The sequence below is a fragment of the Cryptomeria japonica genome, chromosome 8, assembly GCF_030272615.1.
Source record: "Cryptomeria japonica chromosome 8, Sugi_1.0, whole genome shotgun sequence".
Taxonomy (NCBI): domain Eukaryota; kingdom Viridiplantae; phylum Streptophyta; class Pinopsida; order Cupressales; family Cupressaceae; genus Cryptomeria; species Cryptomeria japonica.
In genome coordinates, this window is record NC_081412.1 from 272,708,920 (window position 1) to 272,723,198 (window position 14,279).

A 14,279-nucleotide genomic window follows, 5' to 3' on the forward strand; every position below is an offset into this window, starting at 1 on the left:
TTTTTCATTAAAAAAATTGAGAGAAAATGAGCGAATTTTTTGGATTTTTTGGATTTTTTTATAGTTTTGGAAATTTCTTAGAATTCTACTGGGGGTCTATTTTTTGTGATTTAAATTTTGATGCAAAATATTTCATAAAAAATCAGAGTTTTAAAAATTAGGGTTTTTCATTATTTTGACTAGATCTCATAAACAACTTGGAATTTTTACATAAATTTTTGTTTATAGGTCAATAACAGTATTAGAAGTGCTTAGTAAAAAAATCAGATTTTTTGGAGCATATTTGAATTTTCTATGAATTTGTTATGCATTTTCATAAAAAATTAATTTTGAGAGCAAATGAGCGAATTTTTTGGATTTTTTTACAGTTTTAGAAATTTCTCAAAATTATACATAGGAGTTGTTCTTTGTGATCTTAATTTTGATGCAACTATTTCATAAAAAATCGGATCTTTAAAAATTAGGGTGTTGCATTATTTTGATCATATCTTACAAACGGCTTGGAATTTTTGCAACATTTTTTTATGAAAGTTTGGAAGGCTATCAAGAGTTTCTAGTAAAAAAATTAGATTTTTTGGATCAATTTTTCATTTTATATGAATATTTTTGATTTTTCATAAAAAATTAATTTTTGGAGAAAATTAGAAAATTTTTGCATTTTCTTACATTTCTGGAAATGTCTTGAAATTTTACAAGTGGTATGTTTTTTATGATGCAAAAGAACTCATGGAAATTCAGATCTTTGAATCTATCAAAAAAACGTCTTGTTGAAGGCTCCTATTTCATAGTCTTTTGGATTTAAAATTTACCCAACTTGTGTGCTTGCAGGAGGGGTATTATTTCAAAACTACTAATAATCTTGTTGTAGGAACTTTGGCAAAGTGTTGATTTTAAAATTGCTTGCTTTGTCTTCTTAGTCTAGCAAATACTTCAATTGGTGCATTAAAATTGAACCAGTGTCTTTTGTGTTTTGAGCATTAGACTGTTTTGTGTTTATCTTTAGAGGGCCTGCCTCTCCGTGTGGTCACTAGGATTGCTAGTGAGGAGGGAATGACCCAAGTGAGTACGGTTAAAACCCAAGCGTTCCAACTCACTATAATAAATAGGCCTCTTGGGATGAAAATTTTGGAGGTTGGAGCTATCTAAGATTTATCTCATATCAAGCGCTTTGTAGGGCCCTTGAGGTATAAATCATGCTTGTGTGACTACTAAAGTGTTTGGTACTTTGTTGGGCTATAGGCCTCAATCGTGCTTGTGTGACTTCAAAGGTTAGTCTCCTAACGGAAACCCTTACTAGCACCTTTTTGTTTTAAAAAGACCAAAAACCTTCTAGTTGTTGGCGCAAGAGGTTGGACCTCTGAAGCGGCTCACATTCTTACGGTTCTTAGTAGAGACAAAGTTTGCCACGGGGAGTTTTCATGGGGATTGGTGCTTGGCTTCCCCAGAGAAGTAAGTCCTGAGGGTGGAGCCAGTGGGGTCAAGTACCTAAGTATCCGCTTTGAATTGCGTAGCTCGGGGTAACCCCCCACGTGAGAGTCAACAACTATTGTCTTAGCCAACCCTAGGATTTGTGCTTGCATGATCAAAACACTCAAACATTTTCAACAAAAAAAAAGAAACATTGTGTCTACCATATTTTCAAGTGCATGCAAAAACATTTCACATTATACTTCACATTTGGAAACATTTTGGATCCTTAAGACAAAACACTTTCAAACATTGAGTCTTCATTGTTATTGTGTCTTCTTGCCACTAAAAAGTCAAAACATTGAGATTTGGTCACATTCAACAACTTTACAATTGGATAAAATTGAAAAACATTTTCAAAATCATGTCTGGGTTTGTTAAAATTGCGTTTGCATTCACAGTTGAGAGATTACAAGAAAACTCTTGAGAACAATAAGGACTTAAGTTTTTAGATCTAAAGAGCTTCCAAGGTTGCTTCCTATAGGGCTTCATTCTTTATTCAACTTGTCTTGGTCACACATAGTCAATCATTTTCCTTCACTTGCATTGCCCTCATACATATCTTCCAAATTTGAGTCAAAAGGTTACTTTTCTTGTCCTCATCAAACTTTGTGAACCTACTACAACACAACACTAGGTGAGTCCCGCATCAAGATCTATTATCTTAGGGTCTCATTTGGTCTTCTTGAGTCAAGGTCAACTTACCTCATCAAGAGATCCATATCTCTTTGGAAGCCACACCTTGCTCTCAAACATACATACTTGGAGTCAAGGTCAACTTACCTCATCGAGAGATCCACCATCTCTTTGGAAGCCACACCTTACTCTCCTACTTTGGTCTTACACTCTTGGACATTGCAAGTTTACCCTAGATTCATCTACATTTTATACACCTCTTGGTCTTCTATAGTCTTTGCATTTTCATCCTACCTTTCATTTTTGGGTCAAGACTTTAGTCCATGGTTGAAATCCGTTCACAAAAGTCTAGAAGGGAAGTTGGGGAAGCTTTGAGGTTTTTAAACATGAGTACCTATGAGTTTGATGGAGACAGATTTTACAATCCATTTGAAAACTGCAGTAATATACCAGACAATGACAATAATGACAATAACAATGGAAATGATAATGACAATGGCAATGCATCCATGGATTCTACAGAAGTTAAGGAAACTATCATGGATCCCCACTTTAATAGATTGGTTCAAGAAATCATGAAAAGGGATAGATAGTATTTCCTACAAGTCATGGCACAAAGTGGGACAAGAATACCTCATGGATTTGATATGTCAAAGATTTTGGAGGATGATCCAAACCGAGCAAATCAAGTTAACACAAGACAAAAATAGTGGTGGTAAGAAAGAGCGTCTCATGCTTGAGTCACCTTCATCCCTATTTCAAAAACCTGAGATTCCAAACACATACACTCATTCTCATGCCAATTATGATAGAACCTCTCATGAACAACCCCACAGTCGTCGTTTCCTTGGAGAAGAACTACCACCATGCACAACCATGATGAAACCCAAGATAATACCAATGTATATAATTACACTCAAGCAAACATTCAAAATCATGACATGAGGAGACCCTGTGTAAGATTTGGGGGCAATATCCAAGATCATTCTTATAACACCTCCTATCCCCATGATCATGACATGTGTCGACCTAGACCTAGTGCTCCTCACTATAATACCATACCAAGTGGTCCATATGCAAGATATAACTATATCCCTCCTCCATATGAACACATCTATGATCAATAGCATCCATATATGCATTATATCCCTCCTCCTTTGCCTGGTGGCTCAAGGATGGGACTAGCTCGAAGAGAAATGACACCACCCAAGAATGACTTGCAACAACAGATAAAGGACTTGCAAAAGCAAATGGAAAACATAAATACACCAAAGCCACAATACACAATGAGAGATATATGTCCTTACCCATTTGATAGAAGCATTCCAATGCCTCTATTCCCTCTACATTTTGTGACACCAAAGTTTGATAAATACAAAGGCAAAGGGGATCCTAAGGCACACATAAGACAATTTTTCACAACTTGCATTGAGGTAGCAACAAAACAAAGATACTTGATGAGATTGTTTCCACAAAGCTTAGGTGAACAAGCTATGGAATGGTTCTCCCAACTTCCACCTGGAATCAAGTCATTGGGTGATCTAGTAGAGGCTTTCATACAACACTTCTCATATAACATTGAAACAAATGTGTCAGTAGCCACCTTATGCAATACTAAGCAAAAACATGGGGAATATTTCTCTTCATTTTTACAGCAATGGAGAGATCTTTCTAGTCGATGCTCTTGTGATATACCACAAAAACAAATGGTAGAAATGTTCACTCAAAATGTCAACAAGGATATCCGATATGAGTTAAGAAAAGCATGTTTGTCTACCTTCAAAGAGGTCATTGAGAAAGGAATGGCGATAGAGAAAGTCCTTATTGAACAAGGAGTCATTGAGATATTCAAAGAAAACAAAGAGGAATCAAATGGGAAAGACAAAGTCCATTTTTGGAACAAGAATAAGAACATAGTCAATGATGGGGTAGTAGATGCAAATATTGTGAAACCTAAGATAACTTTCCCTCATGCAAATTCTTCTAACTCAAATAATCAAGTGAACAATCAAAGGCAATCAAAACCTCGAAGAAAATACACCCTGTTGGGAGAACCAATTGAAACCGCATTCAAGAAGTTAGTGGCAAACAAGCTCATAACACTACTAGATAATCTTCCATATGAGCCACAAGTGAAGCCAAATTGGTGGAATGATGATGAATATTGTGAATATCACAAGAGAAAAGGACATCTTACTAGCAATTTCCACATATTGAAGAGTATCATACATGATCTCATTGATAGAGGTGACATAGAGGTTGATGGTTACACCTCCAATGAAGAGCATGCGATGTTCAAGGAGCCATTTCCTAAACATGACAAGGGAAAAGCAAAAACTACTGATAATCAAGCCAATTATACCAAGACTCCCTATGACTATGATTCTACCATTAATCACATTTCAATGGACAACCATGTTTCAACCATCATCATCAAGGATAAAACTCTCGAAGGTCCTACCCAAAGGAGTAAGGTTGTCTTAAAAGGCATTGGACCATCTTCCTCATCTTCTAAAAATGAAACCTCTGAATGTAATGTCATAACCCATCAAGGTAAAGTCACCTTGCAAGGCGTTCCGTCCAAGTCCACAACCTCTTCATCCACAATGAGTGAGTATGACCTTGTATATCATCTAGGGAAAACACCTGCCCTCATTTCCATCCTTGAGCTTTTACGCATATTTGCCTCACATAAGTCCATCCTTGTCAACACTTTGTGAGAGACCTCTGTACCCACTGATTTGAACGTGGACCAATTTCAAGCAATGGTGGGATACCTTTCTATTCCACATAGCCTCACATTCACAGAAGTTGATGATGCATCTGTAAGCCAACCTCATAATGCACCTCTACATATTGAAGCCTTTCTCCATAAAAGCTGAATAAAACGAGTCTTGATAGATGGAGGAGCAGGTCTGAACATTTGTACATTGAACACTATTAAGCAATTGGGATATTTTGAAAAGGCTGTGAATTCTACACATGCAATCACCATAAAAGCATATGATGACGAAGAGCACTCATCCAAGGGCACAATCACCTTACCTCTTAGAGTTGGGCCAGTTACAAAGGATGTGGTATGTCAAGTCCTTGATTTAGAGCTCACATACAATATACTCTTGGGATGCCCATGGATTCATGAAATGAGAGTTGTTCCCTCAACATATCATCAGTGTATCAAGTTTCCACATAATGGGATTTAAGTGACCATGAATGGTGATCTGAATCCATTTATATATTGCAACAACTTATAGCCAAGATTAGAAATAACAATCCCAATCAATTGAGAGGCTATTCCTTCATCAGCATACGTGGATCCAGAATCCTTAAAACCTTCTACATCCAGACAAGTAGAGCTAAAAGAAAATTTCAAGGTTAAAGACATGGGGTGTGGTGAGTATATCTTTCATATTGATTAATTCCCACTATCTCCTAAGACATTTAGTCAACAGGAACAACCTACAAACAATTTACAATATAAAGGAATTAGGTGTGAACCATCTACTATTGTGGCTACTAAGTCTGAATGCAAATCTCCTCTAGTAGTGCAAGTAGCTCTTGATATCAATAGTCCTAAGAGTGGTTCCAGTGAAGAATCTATTGAGTGTATCACCAGCCCTCTTGAGAACTCACATAGCTTTACCATTTCATCCACTCATTCCATTTCCACTCCTCTCCCAAACTTGGATCAACAAGAATTAGAAAATCCCTTACTCATTAGGGATTAGAAATCAAGCTTTGAAAAGAAAAATCTAAAAGTCAAAAATAAAGAAAAGGCCTTTAGTCCAAATCAAAATAAAAAACTATTGGACTCTAAAAAAATCAAGGTCAAGGATAAAAATCCTATGAAAGAAAAAGAGAAAGAGTTGATCTCCCTTAATATCAAAATAATTAGGGGCAAAAGTTCTACAATTTTAAGTAAAAAAGCATACTTGTTGATCCTAAGTCTCCATCATGCTATCCTACTTTCACTTCTTTTTGCAATCATAAGCCTTCATTCCTCATCCACTTGTTCAACACATCCATCCCCTTTTGGCGATTCATCATGGACCTTTAGTGGAGCTTCCTCGAGGGACTTTGTTATCAGGGATGCCCAAACTTCTGTAGGTGACACATACGGGCCTGTGTAGTCCACACACTAGTAATTCTATCTCAGTTCCTTTATCAAGGAAGACAGTCACTCAAGCTACATATCATTTAGTCAAGGAACAATGCAAATACAATCATAAGGTAAAGTCTCATACATTTGAGGTGGGTGACTCAGTTCTAAGAAAAAATCTTAAAAATCAGCAAGACAGAGAAAAGAAGGGCAAGTTTGAACCAAATTGGCTTGGTCCCTATGTCATCACGATTGTCTATGGATCAGGTGCAAATCATCTCTCAACACCAGATGGAGAATCTTTGGAGGATCCTATCAACAACATGCACCTTCATAGGTTTTACACATAGCTCTTCAGAATATCCTAATTCAAAAATACAAAAAATTAAAAAAATACAAAAATACAAAAAAAGTCATAAAAATAAAAAATCTTTACTTGGTGAAAACCTCACAAACATGCACCTTGTGACAAAAAAATAAATTGAAAAATCAAAAAAATTAAAGAGAAATAGATTTATCCAACGGTAAAAACAACTTCAGTGGTGCCTTGGGAAAGTACCATGGTAAAAACTAGGTTACTGGCGCCATGTGTAGAGACATTGCTCCTCCCTCCTTCAGGATTCAATCTCATCCTTTCACCTTGCACACACTCACAACCTATCCATCCATAATAAACTTACCCATTCCCATCATGGCTTGTTATTGATCTACCTAAGATTGGTTAGCCATTCATAATAACCCTCCCTTTTCACCCCCTTCCTTCCATAATACATCAGGTCCAATCTGTAACGGGGGAAAAATCCTAAATCTAGTGATGGAAGTGGTACCCCGAGCATTGCATGTTTTGAGGAGCATCGTCTTTTCGTTCCTCCTTCTTTTTAGGCATAATCCGTAATATCAAATCACTTGCATCGCCAATCCATAATAAAGTTTCATTCTTCTCCAAAATAAAGTATCAGTTTCATGGATTCGGTCAGTTTCAGATGAGACACAAGCAACAATGGGCTTTCAACAAATCAAATCTTTCAGTAGACTTTGGCAACAACATGGTTTTTCAGTATAATCGGTCCTTTATTAGGATAACAACATTGTGACCAAATCAAACATGTTAGCATATGTGGCAAGAAACACAAATAACTTGAAGATTTCATTGTGTGTTGGTGTCAAGTCTTTGTTTTATTTTGATTTTATCTTTTGGTGACATGTCTTTTAGCTTTTCCAGGATGTCTCTGACTAGAGATTATATCTCTAGGATGTCTTTGACTAGAAAGGCAAGGATGGGATATGATTCACCTACTATTGTTTTTTTGTATGTGGATTGTCTCTTAGTAATGCTATGACTTGTCCAAGGATATGAGGACGTTGTGAGTCTAGTGTGAATTGGGGCATTCCTTGTTTGTGACTGTCTGATCTCTATGCAAATGGGTATAATGAATTTTTGGGTCGAACCTATACCTCGATTGTCATAACCTATTTGCCATAATAAAGCTCAATGATGATAAAGCACAAGAAGCTCTTTCACTTCCATATCTTCTACCTTACATCCCCCCTTCATGATTGACCTCCATCATCCTTCTTGAGTCTGTGTAGCTCGCTATCGCATGATTGAGTATAATGACACGCCAAACATATCTGCATTTCATGTAGTTTTCACTTGCATCATCACATGATAACATGTCTTATTTCATATATATATATATATATATATATATATATCACAATCGCATCACATCTTGCATATATCATTGGCTAGTATCTACATCTGCATATAAACCCAGAAAAAGAACAAAAATATATTGCATTTTATCATGTACATATTTGCATCCATATCATAAGCATCATAAAATCATCATAAAGCATATAGAAATATAAACACATATAACACATGCATATGGCTTCTGCAAGGATGGATCATCTCATCTCATATATATCAAAATAATAAAGTGTCATGATACAATGATGTCAAAATCTCATATGGCTACAAAATCAGCCAAAGGTGTCTACATCATCATACAAAAACTGATACAACCCCTGAATCATCTCATATGTCCCCTCTTGCAGACCCTATGGGACCATCTTTTCACTAAAGCAGTTAACAGTCTTGTGTTTGCCCAAATCTCAGGCATATTCATAATGTGTCTCAGTCCCATCGCCTTGATCACGATGTGGTCCTTGACAGTGAAATCTGTTTGTAACCATTGTGTCACAGGGAATCGCTCTCTAGACTCAATCTGGGGTAAGTACTCTTGCATCCAATCAAATCAATCGTGTGAATCCTAGTGGTACTCATGTTCATCACATAGTGTTGCTTATCTTATCCTATCCTAGCCTAGTGGTACCTATGTCCATCACATGGTGTTGTTCATCAGGTTCTATCCTAGTGCTTATGCTTATCACATGGCGCTGCATCCTAGTGTATATGTTTATCACTTTGCACTATATCCTATTTTTATAGAGAACTTGCCGGATTTTATCAATTCAATGGCTTATCCTACACTCAGCTTAGCAAACCTACCTATTTTAGGGCACCTGTTGAGTGAATCCTCTCAGCAGCTTATCCAATTGGCAACGTATGCTTATCACAAAATTGTCAATTCTAGCCTTGTTTTCAGTTGTCTTCCCTAGGGCACTTGTTTGAGTGAATCATCTCAGCAGCTTATCCAATTGATAGCATATGTTCATCACAAAACTATCAATTTTGGCCTCTTAAGACATAGACACGATTTTGTTGATTCCTCTCGAGTCAGTCTTTTTCCTGCGTGACCTTATCACCCTATCTTGTCAGTCCTTTCTAGCCTTTCTTTCTTATCGAGAGATTGTCTATGATCTTTTCAAACAAAATTGATCCAATCTCTCAAGGGGGCATATCATTCCCATCATGGGGCAACTTTGTATCAGTTCATCTTATCTTCTTTGAGCCAACGCGACAAGCTCCATTGTCTCAAAGAGGGGCAAAATGTAGACACCTAAAATTGTCCTATCTAATTAAATAAATATTATTTATTTATTTAATTATTTTATCCTAAGTCTTCTATTAATTAAATAAATCTTTATTTATTTAATTAATTCATTTATCCTTTTCTAGCCTTTTTTCTCATTTAAATAAATACATTTATTTATTTAAATTGTCCTTTTCCTAAATTAAATAAATACTTTTATTTAATCGATCCAACTTCTTCTATTAATTAAATAAATATTTATTTATTTAATTAATTCATTAGCCCTTTCTTCCCATGACACATGTCATTCATCTCTTAATTCCTACACTACCTACCCGCTTTATCATTTTATTATTTCCTCTACCTACCCTTTAATCCTAGCCAACCATTTATCTTTACACCTCTTTATCTTATCCCTTCATTTCTCACAGTGTCTTCTATATAAGAGGATACTCTCCTTCATTATCGACCCTAATCAACTAATGAACACTCTAATCATCTAATCAAGGTGTCTAATCAATCTTATGCTATCAACCACATTTTCGTTCTTTGTTGATCTCTTGTGCACACATAAAATCTGAGAGCAAACATATCAAACAAGATCAATGGAGATAGGACGAATGAAGATTCAAACCCTAGTGGACATGTGATGGCATAATCTTTTTGATTTTGTTGATTTGCATTGTCTTAGGTAATCTTCATATGTTATGGTGGATCTTTGTTGTTGTTAGGCTGGGGTTTTGTGTTTGAATTCATTTAGTCTTTCAATATTGTTGTTTCCATTATCCACTTTTCACCATACACACCATCTATTCCAATGGTCAATAAGTTACTCGTCCGAGTATAATGCCATGCATAGAAATAAAAACATAGTTCGGAAAAGCAAACCATTCTCTCTAATTTCCACATTCGACATCCGTCCCGAAAGATAAACTTTCCCACATACACATGTCTAGCATAATCATTCATCTATTATGCCTATTTTATTTCTATTCAAAATAAACCAAATACAATTTTGGTATAAATAATCTTTCATTTTTCAACATGATAAGATAAGTTTTAAAAATAAGAAGGTGTAACACATGTATGCACATATTGCATATAAACAGAACACAAAAATGAAGATATGAGCACACATTCTTTAAAATCTAAAGTTCCTTAAGTATTCTAAGTCTATGTTAAGCATGCAAAAAATCCAAGTTTTGTCATTCATCTTCTATGTTTCAGTTTTCAAAGGAAAATAATATCAATAATCTATTTCAAGGTTTGATGTTCAAGTGAATATATATTTTCATATATATTCTAATAATTTATATTTTCTTGTGTTTAGCGTAGGTATCCCAAAGATAATCTAATATTCACTAAGTTTCAGAAGTTGTCTCTTCTCAGTTTGAAGTCTGATAAAATACACGAAAATCATACAAAGAAATCCATTTCATACATTATTCAACATGTATTTGCATATCTATATGTGCACACACACACACACACAGATATGTGTGTGTGTGTGTGTGTATTATATATATGTATATGTATATGTATATACATACATATACATATACATATACATATACATATACATATACATATACATATACATATACATATACATATACATATATATGTATGTATATACATATATATGTACACACACACACATGTTCTTCAATGATTTAACACTGTGAATTTCAGTATAAAATAAGACAATTAAGCTATGACCATATATCTTTCAAAGGTAAATTGAACAAGAAAAGTTTACAAGATGGGTATTCTGGAATTGTTTTTCATTTGCATATAAGTCTGAAAAATACTTGTTTTTAGATTCCTGGTTTTTCTACAAGCTAACAATATATAAATCTGTATATACATATATGGATATGTATATACATATTTATATATGTCCATTCAATGATTCACAAAGTGAAGGTTCTGTTTTTAAACAGAGATATCAACATTTTGATATAACCACACACACACACACACACACACACACACACACACACACACACACACACACACACACACACACACACACACACACACACACACACATTTCAAACAATCACACAGTACTGATTCAAACTCAACATGACAAATATTTTGTTTAACCAAAAGAGATTTCTTATCAACCGAAAAAGTCCATCATTTGAAAGAGATTTCAATATAACAGAAGTATCCAAGAAGATGAAGGAAATACATTTTTAATAGAGATCTTTATCTTTCTATGAAATTTTTTAATTGTATATAATATTACAAATAGGATCCTACCTCAACTTGATTTATTCGATGAAACAATCTGATTTGTAGCCAAGATTTGATTCCCAGTCTGAGCTTTTTTTTCTTTTCTTTTCTTTGTTTCTGCCTGTGTTCGATAATATCCCTGAGAAATAGAACTTTAAATTATTCTTTCCTGAGCAATAGAACTTCAAATCAATCTTTCTTGAGAAATGCACTTATTTATGCATGCATGGGAAAATATCTATTCTTTCCCCCCATGCCTAGCTAAGTGAGTCAAACTCCTCCTTTTACTATTGTGAATAGTAGTGGTGGCGTGGAGATGAGAGTTTAGCGCCAGTCAAGCGTTGTCTTGCACCAGCAGTGTGGTGTTCGGTTAAATAAAACCGTTTGCATTTACCAAAAGTAATGGGTTTTAACAAAGTTCACTCTTTTTTAAGAGTCATTGGATATATCGACTCCCAAGTGGCATTCACCATTTGGTGTTGGTAATGCATTATTCAACATGCAATACTGATTTGAGTACCAAGTAAAGGCCGCCACTTAATAATATATATGTATATGTATATGTATATGTATATGTATATGTATATATGTATGTATGTATGTATATGTATATGTATATGTATATGTATATATATGTGTGTGTGTGTGTACATATATATATATATATATATATATGAATAAATCAATTCAAGTTTAATTATCAATTCTATTTCATGACATAATATATATATATATATATATATATATATATATATATATATATATATATATATATATATATATATCACACACACACATATATGTCATTATCTAAAAATCAAAAAGTGGGAATATAAGCATGATATTTCATTCATTTCATTATGAAATTTATACATTATCTGCACACAAAATGCATAAAACAATCATCAAAATACATGTATAATCTTTTAAAAACATAAAAAAAATAATAATCTTTCTTTGGAATAAAAGAAATGTCAATTAAGATTACTCATACAAGATTTCATCATTCAAATTTAAACAAACACTCAATTAAAGTCATTTAAATTTTCTATCTTTGCAAGATACAAATTATGAATTCTAAAGTGGTGTGTGAGATTCCATCTCTTAATTGAAGTAAAAAAGCTAAGACAACTCTACCTCAACCAAGTTCTCGCCTTCATCCACGTTCACATGTTCCTGCATTCACTTGCACTCGTTTGCTCATTAGTAATGACAATCCCCAATTTCATAAATAAGATAATTTAAATCATTCATTTGCATTTAAATTTCTATCCTAATCCATATCAATTTTCAATTTCAATTTCATTTTTATTTCAATTTCATCCACCTAATCATAAAATATAAATCATTTCTGTAATTTAATAATTGCAAGCAATTATAGATAAAACGGTTCGTGAAAAATTTGCTCCACTCATATAAGATTCTAACGTAAAGAGATCATGACCATGCATCCTAGGTTTACAAACAAGAATATTAGAGATTGTGGGTTTCTAGAGTTTATCAAAGCAGGTGTATTTTCACAAAACCGCATCAATTCTTATAGAACCAATGAAGCACATCTCTAAACAAATCATATTGTTAAAATTAATTGTCCCCTCTTTCCCTCATAAAAGGCCTTTATAAGTTCTATTGCAACAAGCAAAAATCATATAATTATTGGTTGTATGATGTATCTAATGTCAAATTTTCACCATATGCTGCAAATAAAGGAAAAAATCCTTAAATTTCCAAAAATGAATATTTAAACACTGACCAACAAAATGACAATTTATGCACAAATCAAGTGCCCTCATCCATATTAGGATCCAGCTATATAAATCCTAGCATACAATAGTTATAGTTCTAGGTGAAAAACATAAATTCATTTGGCATCGTATAACAACCACTTCCTTAGCATTCAAAATGAAAACTACCATGTTCTCAAATATTACAAGTTCTAAGATACTGAACAACAAAATTGATGAAATTTTAAATCTTTGCCATTTCAGCTCCAAATTCATCACATCACCACTAAATTGGTCAAATTGAATCAAAGCAGTAAAAGCTAACTACCAAAACCCAGATACTAACTGCAGTTCCAACAACTTTAGATACTAGAGAGTGATTAGATTTATTTAGTTGTATATAACACGAAATTGCTTAGAACTTAAAACACCACCACTCTTTTCTTAACAATGAAAAATTCCTTGATACCGAGCAAAAAAACTAATGGAATGTAAAGTGCCAACCATCTTTTCTCTATTCTCATTGGATCATTGTTAAAATAATCAGATTAACTCCAATTCGGGAGTTCTTGTGCATAATTAGCAACAAAACATAAAAAAGATAATCATACAAATGTCTACCTGTATCCTCCACCTTTCAATAGCATGCAAACACCCTAAGTGCCAATTGGTCTTGAAACCTATGTAATCATGCAGAGCTCAGAGCATTATCTTGAAGGAAGTGCATTCTCTTGTATGAGGAACATATAAATCTCCTTGCAACCAAAAACATAGCGAATACAGGTATGGCAAAAAAGTTTAAATTAATATTTGTCTTAAGAAATATGTAACTTTACTGAAGAAAGTAACAAATACAAACTTAATCTTGAAATATGTTGCAATTTGATTGGTTGCTTGTATAGAGTTTAATCACGGTTTAATGGTTTGAGCCTCCATTACAGTTCAAAAAGAGAAATAATACACAAACCACACTATTTGACATATACATATATGTATATATATGTGTGTGTAAATGTATATATGTGTGTGTGTGTGTGTGTGTGTGTGTGTGTGTACATGCATATATATATATACACACACACATGTATATACACCCACATGTATACACACACACACATGTATCTATCTATATATATGTATGTATATATATGCATACATATATATATGTATATA